The 20,249-nt window shown below is 45.2% G+C and overlaps 1 protein-coding gene across 4 annotated transcripts in view; it reads right to left on the minus strand.

Annotated features, from left to right (window-relative positions):
• LRRC8A (leucine rich repeat containing 8 VRAC subunit A) overlaps positions 1–20,249 on the minus strand; it is a 39,264-nt gene that overhangs the window by 16,413 nt on the left and 2,602 nt on the right. For 3 of the 4 annotated variants that reach the window (XR_014152531.1, XM_081847005.1, XM_081847006.1), the window contains exon 2: positions 14,267–14,446. The gene's annotated coding sequence lies outside the window, so the exon portion shown is untranslated. Of the gene's footprint in view, positions 1–10,036; positions 10,323–14,266; positions 14,447–20,249 lie in introns of those variants that run through there. The other variant, XM_081847007.1, reaches the window with a different exon arrangement.

Consider the following 20,249-nt stretch of genomic DNA (forward strand, 5'->3'; position numbering starts at 1 on the left):
GCTGGAAACCATAGGAAGGAAGAGTGCTTGTGCTCAGGTCCTGCTTTCTGGTTTCGCATTGGGGCATCTAGCTGGCCACTGTGAGAACAGAATGTTGGACTAGATGGAGCTCTGGTCCAATCCAGCACATCTCTCCATATGGAAGTCTTCTGTAACAGCAGAACCTCCATGCCCAGGGGCAGCGTATCTATGAATACCAGATGATGGGAAACACAACTTGAGGTTTGCTGCTGGGACATCTGGTTGGCTACCGTGAGAACAGGATGTTAAGCTAGATGGGCCCCCTTTGGCCTGATCCAGGAGGTCCCTTCTCAGGTTCTTAAGTAAACAATGCTTAATGTTACATGATGAATATTGTTTTTATTGGAACACTTGTAAAAATTAGAAGATATTACTTAAATGATGCAAAAGTGTTAAGAAAAGAAGATGTAATACAGAGTTTTAGCAGACTAATAAATTTTAATTTTCCCAAGAACTGCACATTGTGTGCTGAGTCATATACTTGCCAGGAATAATCAACCTGGGGGGGGGGGATACAGTTTTGATACTGCCAAGCCAGTCTTACATCGTATCTGCAATTGGCCTCCATCCATTGTTATTGATGAGCTTATGAAACCGGGGGGGGGGGGGGGGTCCAATGCAAAAATGAAACAGTGGAAATTTTTCAAACTGGAAAACTTTCCAAACCACATCCCAGGCTCTGAATGACACGAGCTAGAACTATTAATTCTCTAATCATAAAAAGAGCCAATTTTGTGACGGTTCTCCATCAAGCTTTTGCCTTCTGGATTTTTTTATATGTTTTATAATATATTCCTTAACCACCCCTTCACCAAAAGATTCCAGGTTCATCGCACAAAAGTGTCAGCTATCGGTAGGATAAAATAACAGAGCCCAACCAGAGAATACTGAGAAGCAAAGTAAGGCTAGTAAGCCTGATCTTTATTAACTGTTGCAACAGGGTGCTCCCCCACACGCAGGAGAGAGGAGGACCACCCAGAACAAAGGTGTGCTCGCCCTTATATATATATTTTAAATTACGCGCCCTGGAGACCAAGACCACTCCCAGAAACAGCATACCTACATCACAGAAAAGGCGGTCTACAACGGAAATCTGAGTGCATTGTTTATCTCCTGTCTGGCAAGTTACCTGATTGCATTATCTGGGTTTTGGCCACTCTTTTGTTATTATAACTACTCAATTCCTGAATCTAGGCCACAGGTCACAAGCCTGTTCACATCTTGAATGTGCCCTTAAGACATGATTTGTGAGGACAGGACCTGTGAGGAAAGAGACAATGGGGAGGTTTCCCACTTTGACCTTGCAGAGAAGTATTTGAGGTCAATTTGTTCAGGACCTTTTCTATGGGGTTTCAGACATGTGGTTTATATATACAGTTATGAACATTATTTTTTTTATATATGACCTTAAAATTATTATAACAATAGCAATGAATTTTAGAATGGGTGTGACACTTTGGGGCTAGCAATAAATAGTTGTCTTACTGGCTAAGTTAGGTGTGGGGAACCTATGGTCCTACAGATGCTGCTCAGCTACAACTCTCATCATCCTTGGCTGTTAGCTATCTTGGGCGGAAGGGAGCTGTAGTTCAGCAACATCTGGAGAGCCAAAGTTTCCCCACACCTGGATTCACCCCAACCCTCCAGAGAATATTTAGGCGAGTGGGGAGAATGAAAGGTCTGTTGTGCAAGCCGAAGTCATTCCACAAGTTTAATGACTTCACTGGAAGCAAAACAAATTGCTTTAGAGCCGGATTTTAGGGACTGAGCAAAGAGAGAGTGTACATGCCTGTAATAGCCTCTCCACTCAACAGCTGAAAAACAAAAATAGTACAGTACAGACAGCTCACCTTCACGTTTAAAGCACTCAAGCACACAAACACCTGCAGAATGTTTGAATCAGCACCTATGCAAGATACGGTGTGTATGCATGGGCTTGTTTTTCTGCCAGACAGAGAGGCAGGGGCAGATGATGACCCTGACATTAAGCCATCTACAAGACAAGAGATCCTATAGGTAACCAAGAGGGAGGTTGCCAGCGCAACTTGTGCATGATGAGACACAGAAAAAAAGTTTCCCCTTTGCAGGGGTTGCTGAGATCCACTGACACAAATGTAGGGACCTTATATGACAAGGATAAATCATGCATCAGACTGCGCATCTAAGCCATGTTCTAAACATTTTTAATTTGATGTCTCCTGCCCTGGGACCTTATGCTGAAGGATGAATAAGAAATCAAAATAAACAAATGCATGCACACGAAAGCTCATACCAATAACAAACTTAGTTAGCCTCTAAGGTGCTACTGGAAGGATTTTTTTTTATTTTGTTTCAACTACGGCAGACCAACACAGCTACCTACCTGTAATAAGAAATCAAAGACGCTGGTGATTATTATTAATTGTTGTTGTTGTTGTTGTTGTTGAAATGGGCTACAAATGCTTAAAACAAACAGCTCAAGAAAGTGTGTGCCAAAAGACATTTCTTGCCTGGTGTGCAACTTGGGTCTACAAACAGTTTTAGTTCTAAAAACCGTCAATGCTGGATTTGTTTCATTTGGCAAAGATTTTCGTGTCTGACAGTTATCATGCAAGGGCCAGGATATATTGGGTGTCTTGCTTTTTGAGCAATCATACAGAAATTCATTTCACCCAGCACAGTCCATCAGCCTCAGAAGCTAGCATTGCTGAAAAAGGGGTGTGGGGATGAGCTGCATAATAACTACAGGCAGGGCCTCCAGGTATGACAACAAATTAAGGGATGGATGTGGATCCAGCAAAATTTTCCTCCTCCAGCAAAAAAGCAAGGCCCCCACCTCTCCAGCCCTCTGACATAGAGGCACTGCATGGCTTGTGTGATGTTGTTTTGCTAGATTTGAGATGACAACTGGATGGCAAAGAGTTCTCATTTCTGCTGGCTCACCCTGGCAACCGCAGTTCATTAAAGTGATGGTGGAGCAAAAGAGACAGAAAGATGGAACAAATACAAGCATCTTTCTTTTTTTTGTGGGGGATACTTTGAGTACAAAGAGCCCAGAAAAAGTGATCACAGGTCCAAGCAGCAGAGCATACAAATGCCAAATGTTGCTTGAAAACCACACCTGATATAGCCTTCTAGAAATATTAACAGAAGCTGCACCATCATCTATCTCCTGTTCCTTGGCAAAGCCCAGGAGTGGACCCCAGTGAATTCCCTCTGCAGCCAAAGGAGCTATGAGGACAGGAAATCTGCAAAACCTTTTATTAATTAGACCCATGGGGGGTGGGGGTGGAAGAAGACAAGGTCTTGCTTCCTCAGAAAACATGCACTGAAGATGCTTTAACTCAGACTAGTTATTCCAAACAAGCTTTTACAGTGCAGTCCTGATAAATGCCTACTCAAAAGTACCCTGCTGAGCTTCAAGGGATTTATTCTCAAGTATGGAAGGGATGTCTATAACCACCTTGTTATAGCCAAAAGTGGTGAGGAACACAGAAAGCTGCCTTACAGCAAGGCAGGCCATCAGTCCACTTAGCTCAGTGTTGTCTGCACTGACAGCCAGCGGCTTTTTAGGGTTTCTAGTGGGGCCTCTCCCAGTGTTACTTGGAAATACTGGGAATTAAAACATGGGACCTTTAGCATGCAAAGCAGATGGTCTAGCACTGAGCTATGGCCCTTCCCCACACAGAACATGTATGGGAAGGATTTTGGGATTCTAATCCATATTACAGCCAGAATACAAAAGCAACAATGGTGGATACAGTAGTTTCATAAAAATTATTTCATAAAATAATTTCATAAAAATTACATACCGCTTGATTATAAAAAGAAAACCTCAAGGCAGTTTGCAAGAAAAAGGTAGTATGATAAAATTATCAATAAGAAACATTAACAACAATAATTTAAAGAGTTCAGAAAATTAAAATAACAACATACTAAAAATATAGGAAAGCTTACATCAACTTTCTAAATATCTAGGTACGCTTGCTTAAACAAAAATATTTTTAATAGGTGTCAAAAAATAGCCTGATATCTGTTGTAGATATAAGGATATCAACTATGGGTATTGCTGCCTATGGCAGATGCCTTCGCTGCACATGAAGCTGTCAACACCCCTGCAGAGAGCATGGTTTAAACCATGGGTAGGCAAACTAATGCTCGGGGCCTGGATCCGGCCCAATCGCCTTCTCAATCCAGCCAGCAAACGGTCCGGGAATCAGCGTGTTTTTACATGAGTAGAATGTGTCCTTTTATTTAAAATGCATCTCTGGGTTATTTGTGGGGTCTGCCTAGTGCTTTTACATGAGTAGAATGTGTACTTTTATTTAAAATGCATCTCCGGGTTATTTGTGGGGCATAGGAATTCGTTCATATTTTTTTTCAAAATATTGTCCAGCCCCTGATATAGTCCAGTCTGGGGGACAGTGGACCAGCCCCCTGCTGAAAAAGTTTGCTGACCCCTGGTTTAAATAAAATGGGTACTGGCACTGAGAAGCCTATCCAGAGAAACTAAAATCAGGAAACATGGTGCCTTGCAATTGTTTTTAGGCTTTTGTAAAAGCCAGCATTATTTAAAGATAGGACAGCATTCAATATTTTGTACCACCATCTGAAGAGCCGGCAGCAAAGCACTTCCTGGCCTATTTGCAATCAATTTCCTCTCACACCTCCACATATTCCTTAATATAGCATCTTCAGATTCTCAAGGTCAAGAGAGTCATTAATATGTCTCTTGTTTTAATACAGCCAAGAAGTTACGTAAAAGTCTATTCCAGTCACCGTTTCTATCCAAGGAAGGCCCAGATATGCCACTAGCATATGCTGCGTAGAACATACTTTTTCTTCTTGTTTTTGATGTAATCTCATTTAGCCTCTGAAACATTTGATTCCGGACATCTGGACTTCTAAAATCTTTCATTGTGGCAGCACTCACACTTTGGAACTCCCTGCCAATTGACATCAGGCAGTTTCCTTCATTGTACTCTTTTCCTTGCCCACTAAAAAACACTTTGGTTTAGGCAAGCCTGCCCAGACCTGTAGCATGTTGACATGCATTTTAATCCATTTTTAGCTTATTAAAGGTTTTAAACAACTGTTTTTACAGACGAAACACTTTGAGGTTATTTTTACAATCAAGCAAATTTTTATGAAATACATAAATAATCCCTTGTTTAAATTTAATAGCTGGGTTACTTGTCCTCCCCACCTCCTAAAATCTTAAAACTTTGACGCCCAACAGAAATATTTACAGTGGTACCTCAGGTTACATATGCTTCAGGTTACATATGCTTCAGGTTACAGACTCCGCTAACCCAGAAATAGTGCTTCAGGTTAAGAACTTTGCTTCAGGATGAGAACAGAAATCGTGCTCCGGCGGCACGGTAGCAGCAGGAGGCCCCATTAGCTAAAGTGGTGCTTCAGGTTAAGAACAGTTTCAGGTTAAGTACGGACCTCCGGAACGAATTAAGTACTTAACCCGAGGTACCACTGTAATCAATCAAGTTTATGAGGCAAGCAAATGAAGGCTACAGCCAAGGAGGGGGGTAACCATAAAAAAAACTTGCCAAATAGTACAATACAAAAGTATATTCACAGAAAAAAGAAACTTAAACCATTGTCCTCATAATGCTATTCTAAGCTGGGACATTTCACAACCAATCTAGACAAACACAAGACCTAGCTGTCCTTTTCAGCAAAAAAAAATTTCCCCTGTATTACGGTACTTTAAATGGCCACAGGTTCTAAAATCTTCACGCATTCCCCCCCTGGAATTTCATACAGACTACAGTATTAATCAATCATCTTCGATCACCCGACTTCCACAAATACAGAAGACTTGTTCTCTAGCAATATTATTCTACCTGCCTCCCCTTCCAGAAAGTTAGCTTCTGTTGTCTGAAAACACAAAGGAAAGGGCGTCTCAGACATAGTCTCTTCCCCATGCTTGTGTTTTTAAGACAGGAAAACTGAAGGGGTGGGGATCTACAGGTCTCGACTGCTTCAATATCCAGCCTTTTTAATCATTATTATGCAATATAATATTGCTACAGGCGGGAAGCTAACAGGAACACTGCTTTTCTAGCAGGCATGCCCCCAGCGAACTTCTCAAAAGCACCACCTGAAATTCTTTTTAAAAAGGGGGGTGCGTACAAAGCTGCTTCTGTCCTGGCAGAGGAAGGAGGCCAATAAAAAACTCTCAGCCTCAAAAACTAGGGCAGTTACAAACAGAGAGGGTGGGTGTAACTTTAGAAAAGAACTCTGCAATGCTAGCTCTCTTTTGAGGAAAACTTCCCTTAGTAACAAGAGAGCTCAAAGAAAAGATGAAAAACAATGGGTGCATGTGGCAGTACCACAGCTAAGGCAAATCCCCAATCTTCTTGCAATAGTTTTGAGGGCAAATACAGGAGGAGGCATCCCAAAGGCTGACAAACAGCAGCATAGAAATGGGTTGAGATTTTTGGATTCAAATTTGGGATGGGAGGCCATTAAGCAAAGTACCATTGTTACAACAGAGAGATAATTATAAGAATATGAGGTAAAAAGGTAAAGGTAAAGGACCCCTGGACGGTTAAGTCCAGTCAAAGGCGACTATGGGGTTGCGGCGCTCATCTTGCTTCAGGCCGAGGGAACCAGCGTTTGTCCACAGACAGCTTTCCGGGTCATGTGGCCAGCATAACTAAACTGCTTCTGGCACAACGGAACACCGTGATGGAAACGCCGTTTACCTTCCCGCTGCAGCAGTGCATGTTTATCTACTTACACTGGTGTGCTTTCGAACTGCTAGGTTGGCAGGAGCTGGAACAGAGCTGTGGGATATGGGTGGTGCTGTGGTCTAAACCACTGAGCCTCTTGGGCTTGCTGATCAGAAGGTCGGCGGTTTGAATCCCCGCAACGGGGTGAGCTCCTGCTGCTCTGTCATAAGAATATAAGATCCCTGCTGGATCAGGCCAATGGCCCGTCTACTCACAGAATCATGGAAACATGGGATTGTAGAGTTGGAAGAGACTCCAGGGATCATTTAGTCCAACTCCCTGCAATGCAGGAATCTCAACTAGACCATACATGACAGACGGCCATCCAAACTCTGCTTAAACACCTCCAAGAAAGGAGAGTCCATCACCTCTCATGGGAGTCTGTTTCACTGCTGAACAGCTCTTACCGTCATAAAGTTCTTCCTGATATTTAGTTAAAATCTATTTCCTTGTCACTTGAAGCCATAAGTTTGGATCCTACCCTCCACAGCGGAAGAAAACAAACTTGCCCCATCTTCCACATGACACCCTTTAGATATTTGAAGATGGCTGTCATGTCTCCTCTCAGTCTCCTCATTTCTAGGCTAAACATACCCAACTCCCTCAACCATCTCTCATAAGGCTTAGTTTCCCGACCCTAAATCATCTCGGTTGCCCTCCTCTGCAAACAACTCATATTTCCCACCCTTCCTCCCAAAGGAGTCCAGGGTAGCAGACACAGCAATGATAACACATTAAAAAATAACCTGAAAATAGTTTTTAAACATTATCTCGAACCATTGGCCTTAGGGTTGCCATACCTTTCAGCCATCAAAATCAGGAATGTTTTAAAATTTCTCCCAAGAGTCAATACAGAGGGAGACAGGTGCACCTCACAAAGGAGGGCATTCCACAAATGGGGAGCCACCACTGAGAAGTCAATCATGGGTCAATGCCAATCTAGCAGTCCCCAGTGATGGTACCAAGAACAAGGCCCCCACCTGCCAATTGTTGGGTGCCCTTTTAGGTACTGGGTGCCAAGACATTTAGAGCTTTATATATTGACCTTTGGTAGTATATTCCACAGGCATTTTAGTTTAAGCTTGATTTTATAGTTTTGACTGATTTTTTACATTTTCTGCATCACGTTTCTTGTACACAGTTTATAGATTATTGACACTAAGTGGCAGATAAGTATTTTAAATAAAGAAATAAGTAGTATTAATACCCTGAATTGAGGTCCTTAGTTCACTTTCAGGATGGCGGCACATGGTCCCATCAGAATGCCCCACTTTTCAGTCTAGCAGGTGCATTCTGCACTAGCGGGAGGCCCCCGCCCCCCATCTTCAAGGGCAGCCCTGCAGACAGCGCATTACAGTAGTCCAATTTAACAAATTTAAACGCCTGACTCTGGCTGGGGACCCTGATATACAATGGAAGGAAAGGAGGGACCTTAATGGTAATGGTAAAGGTAAAGGTAAGGTAAAGGTAAAGGGACGCCTGACCATTAGGTCCAGTTGTGACCGGCTCTGGGGTTGTGGCACTCATCTTGCTCTATAGGCAGAGGGAGCCGGCATACAGCTTCCAGGTCATGTGGCCAGCATGACTAAGCCGCTTCTGGCAAACCAGAGCAGCGCACGGAAACGCCATTTACTTTCCCGCTGGAGCGGTACCTATTTATCTACTTGCACTTTGATGTGCTTTTGAACTGCTAGGTTGGCAGGAGCAGGGACCGAGCAACGGGAGCTCACCCTGTCATGGGGATTCGAACCGCCGACCTTCTGATCGGCAAGTCCTAGGCTCTGTGGTTTAGACCACAGCGCCACCCTCAATGGTACCATACATTTAAAGCACTATCATGTCACTTTAAAACAGCTTTCTTCCCATTCAAAGAATTCTGGGATCTGTAGTTGTTTACGGGTACTGAGAGTGATTAGGAGACCCCCTACTGCCCTCACAGAGCTACAATTCTGAGCATGGTTTAACACATAGCTGTCAACCTTCCCGTTTTTTGCGGGAAATTCCCTTATTTCAGCACTGTTTCCCGCTGCTATCCCGGATTGTTCAATATCCCGTAGACTGTCTCCGGGACAGGTGAGGCTGCTGATCCCTTATTTTCAAATCTGAAAGTTGACAGCTATGGTTTAACAATTAATCCCCTTTTTCTAGGAAGCCCTGCACACTGCAGCTCTAGCACGTGTGTGTGATTCCACTGCTTCCTGGGAAGATGTAGGAGATGTGCTGAAGCAGCAGTGGGGACGTAGCATGAAGGCAGGCTGCACAAGAGCAGGGCACATTTGGAGAGTGACGCAAGACGACAGCTAGCCAGGTAGGCAGTGCCTCCTTATGAATTATAGAAGTGCAAAGTCACCACGTCCTGCAAGCTTCCTGTCCAAGGCTAGCGTTTGCACTTTAGTAGGGGACTGAACACAGGTGTATTCAAGGACAAGACAGATAGGCAGAGGAGGGTACAAGGTGTTTATGGATGGAGCTGCAGCAGAGGGATGGAGCTGATGAAAACCATCATGTTCAGACGCTGCTCCTCTGCACCAAGCCAGGAATTGTTTGCAATTAAGGCAGTTTGACGCAACTGGTGAAGTGAACGCAGCTCAGCATCAGAGCATCTGCTTTGCATGCAGAAGGTCCCTGGTTCAAGCCCCAGCAGCATTTCCAGGAAGGCCCAAGAAAAAGCTCCCCATCTGAAATCTTGAGGAGATGCTACAAGTCAGTGTAGGTAATACTGAGATACATGAGCCAGTGGTCTTATACTGTAGAAGGCAGCTTCCCGTAGGGTGATCCAAATAACAACTGTTTATCTCCTGTACAGTTCCCATGGGTTGTGGCATTTGACAAGTGTACAAGAGTACAGAGCTGACAATCTTAAAACTCAATTCAGGGGAAAGGAGCAGTGGAAGGGGCACAAGAGATGGAGGGAGGGGTAAACAGAGGAACGTAAGGATGCAAGAAGAGCCCTGCTGGATCAGGCCAACAGTCCACCTAGTCCAGCATCCTGATCCTGATCTCACAGTGACGAGCCAGATGCCCCAATGGGAAGACCACAAGGAAGACCTGAAAGTAACAGCAACCCTACCAGCAAGAAGAAAAGTATGTGGATCAAGCAAAAAACATCTAGTACAATCAACCCACGTTATATGCAGCAAGCCATTCAGGTCATACACCACTGCACAAATCAGTTTGCACCCCAATGTGTTTTTTGAGGGGGGAGGTGGAATCCCTTCTCTCCTGATGGGCATCTCTCAAGATGACCAGCTGCATCAGAAAAACAAAACTAAAAACTTTCTCACCACCCTACTCGCATCTTCATGGGCATGTCTCCACAAATCACCGACCAGGCTTTGAGGTTTGCAAAAAGGGAGAGCACCTTTTTGGTTGGCACCCACCCTCCCAGCAGTTGTGGAATGTTCTCCCAAGTGAGGCCTGCCTGGTGCTGACCCAGACATCTTTCTGCTGCCAGGTTAAGACTTTCATCTTCCTCCAGGCATTTGACAGAATCTTAAAAGCTTGCTTGTCAATTGCCTAGGGAGATGCTTGCCTTGAATTAGATGGTTAGCTAAGAAAATAATATTTAAATGCTGAAGATTTATGCTTGCCTACCCATATCCAATTTTCTCAGAAGCTGGGCATTCTAGAATGCAGATTTGACAAGTGTTCTAAACTCCAGCAATTGTGACATTGAAGTCACCACTTTTACCCAGATAGCAGGGGGAGAAAAAGGAGTTCTAAGCCACCCTGCCCAGCATGAACTCTCCCTGTGCCAAACCATGCCACACCAGCTTTGCACACTCAAGTGCTTTTGCCTGCCGACAATGCGCCTTTGAGGTTAAAGAATATGTAAATGATTGGTTGCACTACTGCCAAGTCAATGAAATGTATAAAGAGGATTTAAAGGAAAAAGGATTTGATGATAAAAAAATCAAAATTTGAAATAGAAATATTAAACAATGAATGTAAAATAATGTCTAAAATGTAAAATACTGTTGGAATGGCATTTGAAAGATGAGGAAGTGAAATCGGTAATGATACACTGGCAAAAGACTTTGGATATAATATACCGCTTAAAGAATGGGAAAGGTTGTGGAATGGAAGAATAAAATTTACAGCCTGTAATGCTTTGAAAGATAATATGATGAAAAGGATGTATAGATGGTATATTACACCAGTGAAGTTAGCTAAAATGTATAAGACAAATAATAAATGTTGGAAATGTAAAGAAAAAGAAGGAACATTTTATCACATGTGGTGGGAATGTAAGAAAGTAAAGAACTTCTGGGAAATGATATATAATGAGATGAAAAAGATGTTGAAATATACATTCTTAAAAAAACCAGAAGCATTTTTACTTGGTATTATAGGCCAAGACATTAATAGACAAGATGTCAAACTGTTCTTACATGCAACAACAGTGGCAAGAGTATTGTTAGCTCAGAAATGGAAGCAAGAAGAAATTCTGACGAAAGAATGGCAGACGAAATTAATGGACTATGCAGAATTGGACAAAAAGAGAGGAAGGATTCGAAACCTGTGGGACCAGAAGATTGGAAAAAGTATATGATTTACAGAAGATTGGAAAAATTATATGAATTATTTGAAGAGCAACTGTAATCAACAAATTGCGCTAGTAGGACTACAAGAAGTTTTGTAAGGAGAAATATACAAAGTGTTACAAAGTAGAAAAAGATAGAGATATTGGTTATGAGTTTGAAATGTAATAGGGAAAATAAGAAATGCATACTAAGAGATTAAATTGGAAAATTTTCAGACATGACTTATGGAAGTCAAAAAAATTGAATAATACCATATTTTTCGCCCTATAGGATGCACTTTTCCCCCTCCAAAAATTAAGGGGAAATGTGTGTGCATCCTATGGGGCGAATGCAGGCTTTCGCTGAAGCCAGGAGAGCCCCACCACCAGCCCCACAAGCTCGGGGGACAGCGGGGAGGCACAGCGTGCCTTTCCTGCTGTCCTCCGACTTGGTTAGAAGGCTGGCGGGGGGAGAAGTCTGCTCCTCCCCGTCGCCAGCCCCGCAAGCTCGGGGGACAGCGGGAGAGGCGCAGCGCACCTTTCCCGCTGTCCCCTGACTTGGTTAGAAGGCTGGCGGGGGTAGAAGCCTGCTCCTCCCCGTCGCCAGCCCCGCAAACCCGGGGGACAGCGGGAGGCGCAGCACGCCTTTCCTGCTGTCCCCTGACTTGGTTAGAAGGCTGGCGGAGGGCTTCCCCCTCCTCCAGCCCCGCAAGCTCCCAGAGCGATGCCAAAGCTGCACGCAGCTTCGGCATGGCTCTGGGTCCCGTTCCGGGGGCTGGGGGAGGGGAAGCTCCGCTTTCCCCGCCCCCAGCCCCGCAAGCTCCCTCAGCTCAGCCCTCTGGAGCTGATTTTGTGGGACAGGAGAGGAAGAGAAAGTCCCGTTCTGGAGGCTGGCGTCGGGGGAAGCTCGGGCTTCCCCCGCCCCAGCCCTGCGCCTGCGGGGGGGAATAATTTTTTCCCCTTTATTCCCCCCCCCAAAAAATCTAGGTGGGTCCTATGGGCCGGTGCGTCCTATAGAGCGAAAAATACGGTATGTAAAAGTATGTTTAATTACTATTGAAAATGATATGTTAAAAAACTAATAAATATTGAACCCTGAATTTGAACCCTGAAAATGCCTGGATGGGATAGAATGTAAAAACTGTACATAAGGTAACATTTACTTTTAGTATTCCAACCACTCTTGTTTCTGGCCCACACACCATTATTGGCACGCTGGTCCTGCATGGTTTCCCCCAAAGGAAGGCAGCCCTTGGGCTAAAGAGGGTTCCCCCCTCTCCTAGAACATTTCCCATGATCCTCTTCCACAGACCAGGGTTTCAAGGAGGGCATGCTGATATGGGGAGTGAAGGTAGCAACCCCAAATGCAGATCCACAACACTGGATCCTTATCTCAACATGCATTCAAGAACTGAGCAAGGAACTGGGTGGGGCAGATAAGAGGAAGAGGCATCAAATGACTTCATTTTTCTAACAAAATCTGTCTTCCATTAGATGTTAATCATACACAGTAATTAACAAAGAAAGGGAGGGCAAAGCTTCTTCGCCACAGGGAATGTTTGGCTGTTTAAAACTCCAATGTAGTTTAACAGCAGCAACACACACACAAGAGAGAGAGAGAGAGAGAGAGAGAGAGCGCGCGCGCGCGCGCCTGTGTGGCTCCCCGGCAGAAATCTCCCCTTGCAAGGACCAAATACAGTTTCACATGAACTCCAAAGTTATGATTAGCTCAGTCACTTCTATTTTTATGATTGTAAATTGTTTTTAATTGTTTTTAATATTGTGTTTTAATGTTCTAGAGGTGAAGGGTGGGTACTAAATAAGTAAATGAGTAATCTATTTGCCTGCTTTTCAAGCATTAACACCACACAAAGCCAGAATCCTGCTGTCAAAACGAAACACTGTACAGCATTTTATTACAGTACTAGGATATCCATTAGGGGCTGTTGGTGGAAGAAAGCTGTAATTGGTTAATTAAAGTCAACATTTTAATTGAATAATGACTCCATTACTTCTAAAATGCAAGGCTGGGACATCCCATGGGGAGACTCTGGTTGTGGCTGGGGGAGAAACAGAAAGACAGGGTTGTTTTTGGAGAGTGGGTTAGGTTAGGAAAGGGGGAAGACTGAAATCAAGAAACAGAGCCGCAGCAGAGCCCTAGAAAGACCATCTCTGCACCTTGCCTCCCCTGGGAGCGACACATATAGGCCACCGAAGAACCAGACCACAACTCCCACGAGCTCAACAGTGATGAACGTTTTGTCAGCCCAATGGCCTCATTCCCTTCTGGTCAACCTTCCAGAGGCCACAGCCCATGGTCGGCAGGGCCAGAGGCGAAAGTGAGTGGGGTGACAAATGTGAATTTTTATCTTTGTACAGTACAGAACTTTCTACAAACACTCACACAACCCTCTACTGCCTCCATCCAGGCCTCTAAGAGGCATGATCAGAGTTCAGGGACACATCCCAGCCAGGCAAAAATACTCAAGAGAGGATGCAAAGTGGGTGTGGTCTGAGAAGAGGCAGTGTGGGGTAGGGAGAGTCCTGAGGGCTGCATTAGCCCCATGGGCCTGAGATTTTCTGGACCTGGAAAACCCCAACAGGCAGCAGCACCAAACTTCACACCCAGGAGGCTTGAAAGCAGGCAGGCCCCAACTTCCTGGAGGAGAAAACTTGAAACGCTACACAAACAAATGGACAGGAATGCTGGGGGCCTCAAGGCATGGGAAATACAAAGGAACGGAAACTGCATCAATCCCCTTTTCCATGCCTGGGCTTGGAAGCTGTTACACAATGAATGGCGCTCAGTTCTCCTGATCCAATTCAAGTCATGCCTAAGCAGTAATGAGATGCAAGAACATTGTTTCCCCTTCTTCTGGCTTCACCCTTTCGCCTGGAGGCTTTTTCCATTTGGCTGCAGACCAGGCATTCCCCCCACCACCACTGTTGCTTTTTGCATTTCAAAATAATATTAATACTAATATTGCATTACCAAGTACATCGTCACCAATGGAGCCCTTGGAAGAATGGGATGCAGGCTGCCGCTCTGTGCCCGGGTATACTGCTATCTGCACTTCAGCCCTTTGTAATGAAGATAGAGGCTGCCTCTGAGGGTCGAGTTCTGGGCGGGTGCTGAAGGGAGGCTTTTCCCAAGCGCCATGGAAGCTAATTCCTGAAAAAGAAGCACACAGTTTACTAAGGTGGGCTGAGTGTGGCCTAGTTTTATAGTCCAACCCAAAATATTTGACTAAGGAACCCAAAGGCCGCTATCCCTACACAGCCACTCCCCACTTTCAACACACAAGGCGCATCCAGAAACCATCCCGGTACAGTGGTACCTCGAGTTAAGTACAGTGGTGCCTCGCAAGACGAAATTAATTCGTTCCGCAAGTCTTTTCGTCTTGCGAGTTTTTCGTCTTGCGAAGCACGGTTTCCCATAGGAATGCATTAAAAATCAATTAATGCGTTCCTATGGAAACCGCCTTCAGACCAGGTCCGGGGACAGTCTTCTGAAGGCCGGTGGGGGGCGAAAGTCTTTGCTCCCCCCCCCCCCGCTGCCTGCCTTCAAAAGCCGTCCGGGAAAGCGGAGAAAGCGTTTCTCCGCTCTCCCGGAAAGCAGGCAGGGGGGAGCAAAGACTTTTGCCCCCCGCCCGCCTTCAGAAGAGGTCCAGGACCTCTTCTGAAGGCGGGCGGGGGGCAAAAGTCTTTGCTCCCCTCTGCCTGCCTTCAAAAGCCATCCGGGATAGCGGGAAGCGCTTCCCTGCTATCCCGGACTGCTTTTAAAATGCTGGCGGTGGGGAGCAAAGCCTTTCGGCCCCCGCCGGCCTTCCTGGACCTCTTCTGAAGGCCGGAGGGGGGGAAAAGGCTTTGCTCCCCACCGCTAGCATTTAAAAGAGGTCCCCGGAGATTTCCCTATGGGCTTTCTTCTTGCGAAGCAAGCCCATAGGGAAATTCGTTTTGCGAAGCGCCTCCAAAACGGAAAACCCTTTCGTCTAGCGGGTTTTCCGTCTTGCGAGGCGTTCGTCTTGCGGGGCACCACTGTACTTAATTTGTTCCGGAGGTCCATTGTTAACCTGAAATTGTTCTTAACCTGAGGTACCACATTAGTTAATGGGGCCTCCTGCTGCCACCACACCACCACTGCACGATTTCTGTTCTCATCCTGAAGCAAAGTTCTTAACCTGAGGTAATATTTCTGGGTTAGCGGAGTCTGCAACCTGAAGCGTATATAACCTGAAGCGTGTGTAACCCGAGGTACCACTGTATTAGTAATAACCGTTTTTAGGATACAAAACATCTCAGTGACATTCATACTCCCAATGAGCCCCTTAAGAATAGGAAAAGAAAACAGCTAAATCAAATCAATGGCTGGTTTCAAGGATGGGGGACCTGTCTTAGCCTCAGGGTCACATTCCTGCATGCATGCTGGCGGTGGGAGGGGACCAGGGGCAGAAACAGGCATTGCAACAGCAGCAACTACAGTATTCAGATATGCAGCATTCTAGCCATGCACTATGCACTTATCTCTTTTTGTCCATATTCAGGCAAGCAAAAGGTGCTACCACAGTTCATGGGCACATTCCAGCCCGGCAAAAGCACATGAGGAGGATGCATAGCAGGACCAGTGAGGTGTGTGGTCTAGGGAGAGTCCCAAGAGCTAGACAGAGATCCCTGGAGGCCCACATTTGGCCCCTAGGCCTGCAAGGCCAATAAAGTACACATACATTGGAATGCATGGAATGCAAAAAGTGCAGAGAGCAATCACCTCTCTATAGTCTCACAATACAACTAGAACTTACATGCACCCAATGAATACAGTTACAGATAGGTAGCCGTGTTGGTCTGCCATGGTCAAAACAAAATAAAAAAATTCCTTCCAGTAGCACCTTAAAGACCAACTGAGTTAGTTCTAGGTATGAGCTTTCGTGTGCATGCACACTTCTTCAGATACCAAAGAATCTGAAGAAGTGTGCATGCACACGAAAGCTCATACCTAGAACTAACTCAGTTGGTCTTTAAGGTGCTACTGGAAGGAATTTTTTTATTTTGTTTTGACCAATGAATACAAATATTGCTGGGGGGAAACTTGTATCAAGAGGTGCACATATAGTTGGAAATGCCTAAGATGAAGCCTGACAGGGCATCTGAAAACAAAGGAAGCTTTTCCTATTTGTGGCTTAGGGCCCTTGTATTTACGGGACCGCCTCTCCTGATATGTCCTTAAGGTCCATGAATAACCATAGTTTAGAGGTCCCTGGCCCCAAGGATGTCAAACTATCCTCCACAGGGCCAGGGCCTTTTCAGTGATGGCTCCGACCTAGTGGAATGCTCTGTCCCATGAGACTAGGACCCTTCAGGATTTAACCTCCTTCTGTCGGGCCTCTAAGACAGAGCTATTCTGCCTGGCCTTTACTTTGAATTCAGCCTGATCTTTTATTTCCCTTCTCTTCCCTCCCCCTCCCCTTTTATGAAGTATACCCGCTCTGAGACCCCACAGCTAATTCTCCCCTGGCCTCCTCGCTGGCCCAAGTAGGACTAATTCAGCCAGCTAGCCCTGGGGATTATCTAATGCTTATTAGATGGATTTCCCCTAAACTAATTTCTGAACTTTTAATTTTATTGTTACAGTGGTACCTCGGGTTACATACGCTTCAGGTTACAGACTCCGCTAACCCAGAAATAGTACCTCGGGTTAAGAACTTTGCTTCAGGATGAGAATAGAAATTGTGCAGCAGTGGGAGGCCCCATTAGCTAAAGTGGTGCTTCAGGTTAAGAACAGTTTCAGGTTAAGAACGGACCTCCGGAACGAATTAAGTACATAACCAGAGGTACCACTGTATTCGTGTTTTTATACTGTATTTTATGCTGCTTTTACAATTAAGTGTTTTAAATTTGTTGATAGGCACCCTGAGCCCGGTTTTTGAACCAGGAAGGGCGGGGTAGAAATAAAAATTCATTATTTATTTATTTACTCATATGTAATTTTTTATTGAAGGTGTTCACTGATGGAAAAGCAAACAATTACAAATGTACTTTAACTGAGTAACACCTCAGGATTTCCTAGTCAAGCCTTCTTCACCAGGGTGAGCCCTAAATCTTAAAGAAAACATGGTCTTCACCACAAAGAGAACTCCTCTGGTAATTTCACAACTGGGTGGTTCCCAGGATGGGGTGGAAAGGGCCCCAGGCATCAACGCTTACACAGGTTTCATATTTAGTTACAGTTCTGAACTGGTTTGTAGCTACCGCTAAGGCCAAAGGATATGCTTGGCAGCTCCAGGTGTGGCCATGACATTGTCATACCTCCTACAAGCCAATGGGGCAAACTGGTGCATTGCAAGCTGTTGGGTGTCCAGATTTTTGAGACACTGCAATTCCCTTCCTCAACGCTTTGGGATGGACCAGGTTTCAAACCAAACACACTCTTGGTCCAGAAAATGCTCTCAGCAATAACTGGCATGACTTGGGCATCACTCTTTCAATTTTGGCTACTCTTAAAACACCAAACCACCACCACCAGGTGTTTACAAGGCCTCTGTTTCAACTTCCACAACAGACATAACAACATAATAGAAGGCTTCACCACTAGTAAAGTTCCAGCAATGGCCAAACAGATGCTTTCGGGAATTCCAGAAGCAAGGCATGAGGACAGTAACTGTTTCACAGGAACAGAGAAACCTACATTATACCAAGTCAAGGGATTATCTAGCTCAGCACTGCCTACCCTGACTGGAGGTGGTTCTTCAGCATTTCGAGCAGGTATCTTTCCCATCCCTACCTGGAGATGCCTGGAACCAGGAACCTTCTGCATGCAAATAAGGTACTTGCTCTACCACGGGGGTGGCGCTGTGGGTTAAACCACAGAGCCCACAGCTTGCCAATCAGAAGGTCAGCGGTTTGAATCCCCGCGACAGGGTGAGCTCCCGTTGCTCGGTCCCTGCTCCTGCCAACCTAGCAGTTCGAAAGCATGTCCAAGTGCAAGTAGATAAATAGGTACCACTCTGGCGGGAAGGTAAATGGTGTTTCCATGCGCTGCTCCAGTTCGCCAGAAGTGGCTTAGTCATGCTGGCCACATGACCCGGAAGCTGTACGCCGCCAATAAAGCGAGATGAGCGCCGCAACCCCAGAGTCAGCCACGACTGGACCTAATAGTCAGGGGTCCCTTTACCTTTACTTTACCACGCAACTACAGCCGATTGTTATCCCTTCAGAGGCATAACTTATCTGGAGAGGGAGGTTTCGCTGAGTAGACACTGAAAGGTATCTTACTGCCTCCTTGCCATGTCACTTGTCTCGCTTTTAAGACATCTGGGCCAAGTGACCATTGCTGCATCTTGTGGCAGAAAAAGCCATAACTGAATTGTGTTTCTTATGATGAATTACTTTGCAATCAACTGCCGATCTAACTTCACTGGGTGAGCCACAGCATAAAGCTGTAAGCCAGGGTTCGGAAACCAACAGTCCTCCAGACATCATGGGAGTCCAGCAGCCAACATGTCCAATATTCAGGGATGAAGGGATTTGTGGCCCAGCAACATCAACACCTTGAATTTTGCTCCTGAACTAGTATACTTTCTCCACTTAGCTTATTTCTCCGTCCCAGCATGCAAAGTTGCTGAATACAGTATTAGTATATTTCACAGCAGTAAGGCTGCATAAGTACGATACATTTAAAAGACAACAAGCGTTTTATTTTCTGTTGCTTTCATTCCATTTGTGAATCACATCCTGTAAAGTAAAGGTAAAGGGACCCCTGACCGTTAGGTCCAGTCGCGGACGACTGTGGGATTGGGGTGCTCATCTCGTTTTACTGGCCGAGGGAGCCGGCGTTTGGCCGCAGACAGCTTCCAGGTCATGTGGGCAGCATGACTAAGCCACTTCTGGCAAACCAGCACAGCGCACGGAAACACCGTTTACCTTCCCGCCGGAGCAGTACCTATTTATCTACTTGCACTTTGATGTGCTTTCGAACTGCTAGGTTGGCAGGAGCAGGGTCCGAGCAACGGAAGCTCACCCCGTCGTGGGGATTCAAACCACCGACCTTCTGATCAGCAAGCCCTAGGCTCTGTAGTTTAGACCACAGCGCCACCCGCGTCCCATCCTATAAAGTACCTTGAAGCAATTTCACAATAAAAAGGGTAAAAACAAACCCGACATTTTCAAGATTATTAAATAAGATCTTTGGTCACATCCACACTATAACTCTAAAAAACATGATTTCTCCCAAAGAATCCTGGGAACTGTAGTTTGTTAAGGGTGCTGGGAATTCCAGCTCTGTGGAGGGTAAACAGCAGCTCTTAGGATTCACTGGGGTGCATTAAATGTACAGAATATCATGTACAGTATACTGCTGAAATGATGACACACACACAATTTTGAAATCAAGTGGGCAGTAATTAAAGGAGGAGCCCCACCCTTTCCCCAAAAGTGATGCATTTCAGAATTAGGCAATGCAGAAGCTCCGCTCCATTTAAAAAAGAAATTCAGTCAAGCCATGATTTTGCACATCCTTGCCTTGAGGACACTGGCTAGTTTCCTGGAACCTTCACATTTGACAGTGTTCCCTTTACTTGCCCCAGGACTCCAAAAAGACATCACCTCAGATGACCTTGCTCTCTGTAAATGGAATAATCCCATAAACCTTAAAAGAGGCCACATTGCTGCAGTGGAAATTTGCACACCCTCTCGCTGTTGTTATACAGCAACCTGCTATCCCCAATTACTGGAAGGCCAGGACAATCATAAAACAGGCTCATGGCAGTTTAAAGGGCTTTGAGGCATCTAGCAACAGAGATTACTCTGGAGGCTTGACTGCAAAAATCCCAACCAGGCAGCACCTAAAGCTAAACATTGCTCTCCAATGTCCCACACCCAAATATTTTCCTCCTCCACCCCGGCCTTTTCCTTCCACTGACACCCTTTCTCCTGCCTCTTCCCGATACTTCTGCTTCCTTTCCAACAACCTACCTTCCCCA

The sequence above is a fragment of the Podarcis erhardii genome (assembly GCF_964252035.2).
Source record: "Podarcis erhardii genome assembly, chromosome: Z".
Lineage (NCBI taxonomy): Eukaryota > Metazoa > Chordata > Lepidosauria > Squamata > Lacertidae > Podarcis > Podarcis erhardii.